The following is a 7,129-nucleotide window of genomic DNA, read 5'->3' on the forward strand; positions in this document are numbered from 1 at the left end:
ACTGGATTAAAATAATTTAGAATACGGGAAACCGAGTCATTTATCAATTCGAGGCGAAGAAGTGGAAGTCGTGTTAATAAATTCATGAACCATTAACAAGTTAATCTACAGTGTTGATCTTCAGATTTGAGATTTCTTTAAGCTGTTGCACAGTCAGCGAGTTTAACGTAAATTCTCAGCGAGGAAAAATATTTTTGAATGAAGAATTTTATGTAAATGAAAATTAATATTTATTTCAACAATTGAATTTACATCGTCCTATTTAGTAATGAGCTTTGTTTAAACTTTGGCATTGTGATTTCAATGGAAATCCCTTTGCTTAAATTAATGTTACAAGTTAAATAAGCTAATTGGATGTTGAATAAGCTAATAGTTTGTATTACGAAATAGACTAGACGAGGGAATTTAAATCGATTACAGACCGCAAATGTTTTTAACTAATCATTACTTAAAAGATCATTTGCCGAATCCAAGTTGGATGGGCAGCTTCCCGAAAGCTTTGGCACATCTCCATGTCCAAAATACCGCAATGCCTGAAGGTTTTTGACCAATATATGTTGTTGGTGATGACATACAAATCAGAGACCGTCCGTGTCGATCTTTGGAGAATGCTTAGCAGTGGGCATCTACTAGCTGATATTATAATCAGTAAATTAATTCAATGTTTCTTTTGCGTTATCCGTCTTTTATTTAAGAGGATTTTGTTTAAATTAATTATTTATTATGAGGCATTCATTCGCGTCATTCTTAAAGAATTCATCCAGAATTATAAGGCTTCAGCGTCCTTCTGTTCTGCGTGAGAAGTTACCAGTATACTGCCAATTCGTTGGGCTATGTTGGTTAATTTTTTTCGCCAGCGAATCTCCTAATTCTTTCTCTATCTCTTAAACAAATGGACGTTGCAAGGCATTGCAAGGCAAAGACGTCCCCCAAAGATGGTGATCGGTCCTGTGCTCCCAGTGTGCAGCGCTTTCCCACGATCCTAATTATTTCGTCAGTCCACTTAGTGAAAGGCATGCCTACCAAGTGTAGGTACAATAAGGATATATATATATATATCTCAAAAATATTTGTAAAAAAAGTTTCTTTACATAGAGTTTATGTAAAAAAAAAATTTAGCACTTTTGTAGGAATTTGCTTAAGGCCATAAAATTTAATTTACGTGTTATATAAACAAAATCGTGTAAAAAGACAATTATATTTTTTGTATGTATTACCACTAAATAAAAGATTTAAGTAAGTTAACATTTAAAGTATTGTAACTAAAATGCCTCTGAATTTTACTACCCAAAAACGTCTTACTTTTTGAATGTTAACTGAGGGCAATGAAATTTATATGCGAACCGAATTCAGAGAATACGGTTTTAAGTTCTTTTTTACTCTACCTATTATTTGCGACAGTGGCACGTTTAAAAAATTGTCATTGCCACAAATTAAAAATATTAAAAATATGAGAGATACAGTTTGTTTAACTTTCAGTAGCAAACGTAGCATAGGACTTCAAAGGTAGATAGATAACTTTGCAAAGGTCGTCGGAACAGGTCAGCTGGATGCTGATCGTTTTTTATCGGTCCTATCGGGAATTTGTGAGAGGTTTCTTGTTATATTAACTATGGATGATTTACGGCTGCGATGATGAAAGTGTCAATTCACTTTTGTAATAATTTGCAACATTAAATCAAGCATTAATAGTCACCGCATTGAGGAGACATTAACGTTTATATACAGCAAATCAATAAAATTAGAAATAAGATTTCAATCAACATCTTACTTAAGTAATTACTAAAACTCATTCGTTTACAATTTATCAAATTAAATTTTAAGGCGAAGATTCCCAAGCATAATTTTATAACTTATGCACAGTGAAAAACTTAAATTGATTACTCCTGTATCGTCTTTAAGAATTATTATACCGTTAAAAAAGATAAAGAAATAAAACATAAATAATAATAAATGACATTGTTTTATTAATGATGAATTTAAAAAATACCTGAACTAACAAAGGTAAGAATTAGCTCACAACGTGCATGCAGGTCCTCGCACGAATCAAAACTAAAGACGTATTAAAAGCAAGCATTTTTTCCTTTTTTTGTTTATACTATATCTCTTCTTATATATATCTAATAGTATTTTTAACTGTATTCCCTTTATGATTATTCTGCTTCTTCATCTTTTCAGCCGTTATGCCCCACGCACTGCTATTTCAGACGAGTAATTCTGAAAACCACGTCGGCGTCGTTTTATATCATACCCTCATCACTTAATTATTTATAACGCTAAATCTTGATTTAGTTTATAATACATTTAGACATGATACACTGAGACATGAGTAATAAAATAAATAAAGGTTCAAATGCCAGGGCGTCTCAAATATTACAATGATATTTATAAATTTAATTTTATTCTTAGTATTAGAACCGCTAATTACGTTTCACATTTTTAACACACCTAAGCAAATTGATTTTTTATTAATTCTTAAATAAAGAATAGCATAGCTCTTTTAGTTGAGTAAACGGTGTCGGTTTTAACTCTACACGAAACCATTCAATGTCTTTGTGACCTCAAACTTTATTTAAAAGCTCAAACGCTGAGTAGGGGCTAAAAGATGAGTGGTGTAGTCAAAAGAACAAAAAAAAAACAAGTAAGTATTTTTTAGTGACAAAAGATTACAAATCAAAAAGATTTTTTCTTACAGATTACCCTTAAAAGCTTTTATTATTTATTTATTACTCTTTATTGTACATTAGTAACAAACCATAGCCTTTGTTCCGAAAGGTTCTCGATTAGCGATCAAGAACCGGTAGACGCGGTGTTGTAAAGCCCCCAACTAGGTAGACTGACGACATAGCTAAGGTTGCGGAAAATCGCTGAAAAAAAAAAAAGAAGAACAACGATAAATATATATAACAATAAATAATATAATAACAACGAAACGTAGTATTATTATAACACGGATAAAGTACAATTGGCAATCATATCACTCGAGGAAATTTCTTTTAGACAACGATAGTACGTAGATATAAGAATAATAGAGACACACTGTCCGAGACAGATTACGAAAAAAATACTTAAATATTTTAAAATAAATAACAAGTTATATACATATTATAATAATAGGCAAATATATATATGTAAATGTGTAAATATATATATATATTTCTGTGTAGCTTATTGCTTTATCACTCTTCCTCAATTATTAATTTACTGCTAGTAGTACCTTCTTCATTTCTCTCCACTTTTTCTTGTTTTGGGCAGTGATGGTCGAGTTGTTGCTCGTCATCTTCGTGACGTCATCATATTATTTCTGTCTTTCCCTGCAGGCTTTCTTGGTATGCTTTCAGGAATGGTCTTCATTCTAATAGGCGCATATACAACTATACGCATGTATATAACTAAATAATTTAAAATTAGTTATGTATTTAATTATCCCCGTAATTAAATACACATTAATGGAACCTGCCTCTCTTCATGTCCCACGATGAGTTGAAATTAGGTATTGCGTAGGACCATAAAGACCATATGGCCCATCCACAGCCAACCGACTTCCACTGCGAGACATAGGCCTGTCCCGTAGATTTCCGAAAGGACGGGTTGGAAATGACCAGCAGCGCCATTAGAGGATGTCATGGGATTGAAATGATGATAATGATGATTATTCATTATAGAAGCCAATTTTTATAATGCACACCCTTATATATCATCTTTTTTCACGTAAGCGGCCAGTTAATACCTAAAGTGATCATCACTCGAAATTAAGAAACTAGCTTACACAGATTTGTACGCCTACATCACTTATATTACATAATTAATCTTTTAAATAATTACCCTAAAACTTCAACACTTATTTTAAATATAAATAAATCGCTTATGTAAATAGCCTTTTTAAGAATATGTAAAAGTTATTGTTCTTTTGTTTTATTAAGCCAAGTGCTCATTCTCGCACCTCAGTATATCGCCCTTGATCTTTGCATTACAAAGAACCTGATCTCAATGGAACTATTGTCTTAGAAAGTACCTTACGACTTTGGCCTTCGTTTAAAAGCACTGGAAAGCTTTGTGGGGTGCTTAAAATTTGCAACGACGAATTTTTGTCATTTTGTAGATAGCGGTAGTACTTATCTCCAATATATGAGTATGTGTGATTGAAAACAAGCCCAAATAGTGTGATTAAATTGTAGCAATAATGATTTCAAAATCTATTATTATTTTATAAAAAAAACCTTACAATTATATAATTATAAGCATTTGATTAAAAATACTAAATTCATTTGTTAAAGTTAAAAAAATTGTTGGCCTGTTTATAAAAATATTATTAAATAACTTATTAAATTGTGTATCTATTAATATATCGTAAAAATCTACGATGAAATTACAAAAAATAGAAGTAGGTTAATCCAGTGCAAATTACTGTATATTAGTGTTAAAATAGAAAGATAAATGGATATGAAATAAGGTATGTACTGCTTATCGGGAGCACTGGCGGGTTTTTATCATCCCTTGGCGGCTTGCTGCCCGCAGAGAGAAACAAATGTTTCGGTAATTTCAGTCCCGTTTCAGACGTGGAGGTTGGTGGTCGTATTCTCGAATATTCCTTTCGTCTTTACACTCGATGCGGGATAAATGTACGATGTTTTAAGTTTGATTCTTAGTGTGTGCCTTTTGTTGCGGGAAGAATAATTTTGTTTCGTTATAATTAAGTGACGATTTATTTAGCATTATATCACTTATTATTCACAAAATTAACTGAAGTTTGTGGTAAGTGCACATTTCTTTTTGGATCTTCGATTTCATGTGGCGTTCTGTGTTTCACGCCGTTTTTTAATACAATGTTTATGTATCAAACATTAGATCAATCGAAAATAAGTGCAGGATTAATACAAAGATTTTACTCGGCTATCGTTTATGGGTCGACTATACAAATTATAGTATATATAATAAAAATATTAAGTTCATATTCAAACAACCTTTTCAAAGAATTTATTTTAATGCCACATTTTCTACGTTGTTGACTGTACAAATGTGCTAATATAATTAAAAAAAGGGTTTTTACTAAAAGCAAAAGTAAACCTCTGCTTTTCCTGTTGGTTTCATGAGGATGCGTGATTTTTGTCACATATATTCTGTGCGATCTTTTTGTTTCATCATTCAATTTATTTACTATCGAATGATACTGTAACATACTTATCATACTTTATTACTAACATCATCGATGCTTATGCTTGTGTATGTAATGTAATTAATCATATGTGGATATAAACCCACAACAATTTATTAAATTGTTCTAATTTTCAGAGAGAATATTGAATAAAACTTGTTACATAATCGCGTTATTATAAATTTCTACGTCCATAAATTAATTTCAATGTACATGTTATCCATAATTTATTTGAAAATTTTATTGGAAGACATAAATTAAGCAATATGTTCTAAGCTCTATATTATGCAAGTAGAAATTTATTACCCTATGAATGAACACATTGTAAATGATTTACGCACACTTCGTAGCTTCGAACTCCTTGAATGCAACCATCAAACTATAAAGTAATATTTAAAATGTTATTGAAATATTATATTAGCATCTCTAACGTGTTTTAAACATATTTCTGGCAGGGATTAGAGATGATCTGAAATTCACGTGTACTATCGAAAACTTACGTAAACAATGGCTGTTAGTTTATTAGAGAAAAAATAGTGCTTGAAAACTCGAAATAGTTTCAGTTATATCTTTTATATAAAGCAATTTAGCGAGTTCGCTACTTCAACAATTGAAAATTACATTTCCCGCGTAGCTGAGTAATTGATTTAACTTTTCTCCTAGCTCATAGCACTTTGCTTGAAAGGTTCATCTTAAAATAATTTGTGACGAAATAATAAAAGGAAATAAAGTCTTTGAAAAAAATTTACCTCACTTGTCAAACGATTTATTGCATACACGAAATCCTTTGTGCCTTTTCTGTTATTCTTTTTTGGATTGTATGAATAATTAAATAAAGACGATGGTGGTTCTGTGTGAACAAAATTTTAATAAATTTATTTCACTTTAAAATTTCCGTCTTGGTTTATTTTTATTTAAAAGCTTTGTTTAGTACCATAAAATTATTTAAAAGTTAATGTTTGGTTACTAATAAGAGACATGGTTTGTAATATAATAAAAATACCACTATTTTTTCCATATTATAAGCACTACAATAAAACAGTTACACTGTTTTAAATAACATTTTGGACTGGAATGTCTAAATTACTGAAGAAAATTTATTTATTATTTCCTTTGTTTAGTTGTGGCTGTATCTTTTTATTGTTATAAGTTATTATATAAAGTTGGTGTGAAGAAGAATTTAGATTTAGTGCCACATGTATGCAAGAATGAATTTTTGAGAGTAAGAAGAATGACAAAGCAAATACTTTTAACCATAAATAGTTTGACAGACGCATTCGACTGGGTAACGCAATATTTAGAAAATTTAGAAATGTGTTTCTGTAACATAATTCCCACGCCTATGTCGTTTTCTCATCTACGAGTTTTTAATCAGTTTTTTTCTTTACTTTACCATTTGGTAGCAGGATCTTGCGTGTGGTGTTGATCCACTACCTGAATGTACCACAGATGTCAATGGAGGGGAGCATTTTTTATGAGTTTATCAAACACAGAGAAGTTATAATGTTAATATTAAATTATATATACTATACATTATAGAATCTGAAAAAGTCGATATTACAGGGTTATATTATTGTATTGTTATTTGAAATGACATAAGAAAAATATTGCAAAAAAATAAAGACGGTTACTCTATAAAGATGTGTTCTGAAATGTGTTTTTTACATAGTTGATAAATCTTTCAATAACTGCAACTAGGAAAGTCCGGGAAAGTATAGGAAAAGGTCTCAAACAATCTTACTGTAAAAATCTTATTTATTAGTTTATTTTAATAAAACAATACACGTTTCAAGAAGTGGATACGATACGATACATAAGAATATTGAAGTACACAATTAAAGTATATCCAAAAGTAAAAGGATGTTTTTAGATTATGAGGATATTTGCTGATAGAAGGAGGCATATATATTGATTCAACATCGTTATATTTATATTACATAACAGATATAATTCAGAGCTAACATATGGAAAATT

Source organism: Battus philenor, unplaced genomic scaffold (assembly GCF_028537555.1).
Source record: "Battus philenor isolate CCGP_79_NKW_IND1 unplaced genomic scaffold, ilBatPhil1.0.hap1 SCAF_14, whole genome shotgun sequence".
NCBI classification, from domain to species: Eukaryota; Metazoa; Arthropoda; class Insecta; order Lepidoptera; family Papilionidae; genus Battus; species Battus philenor.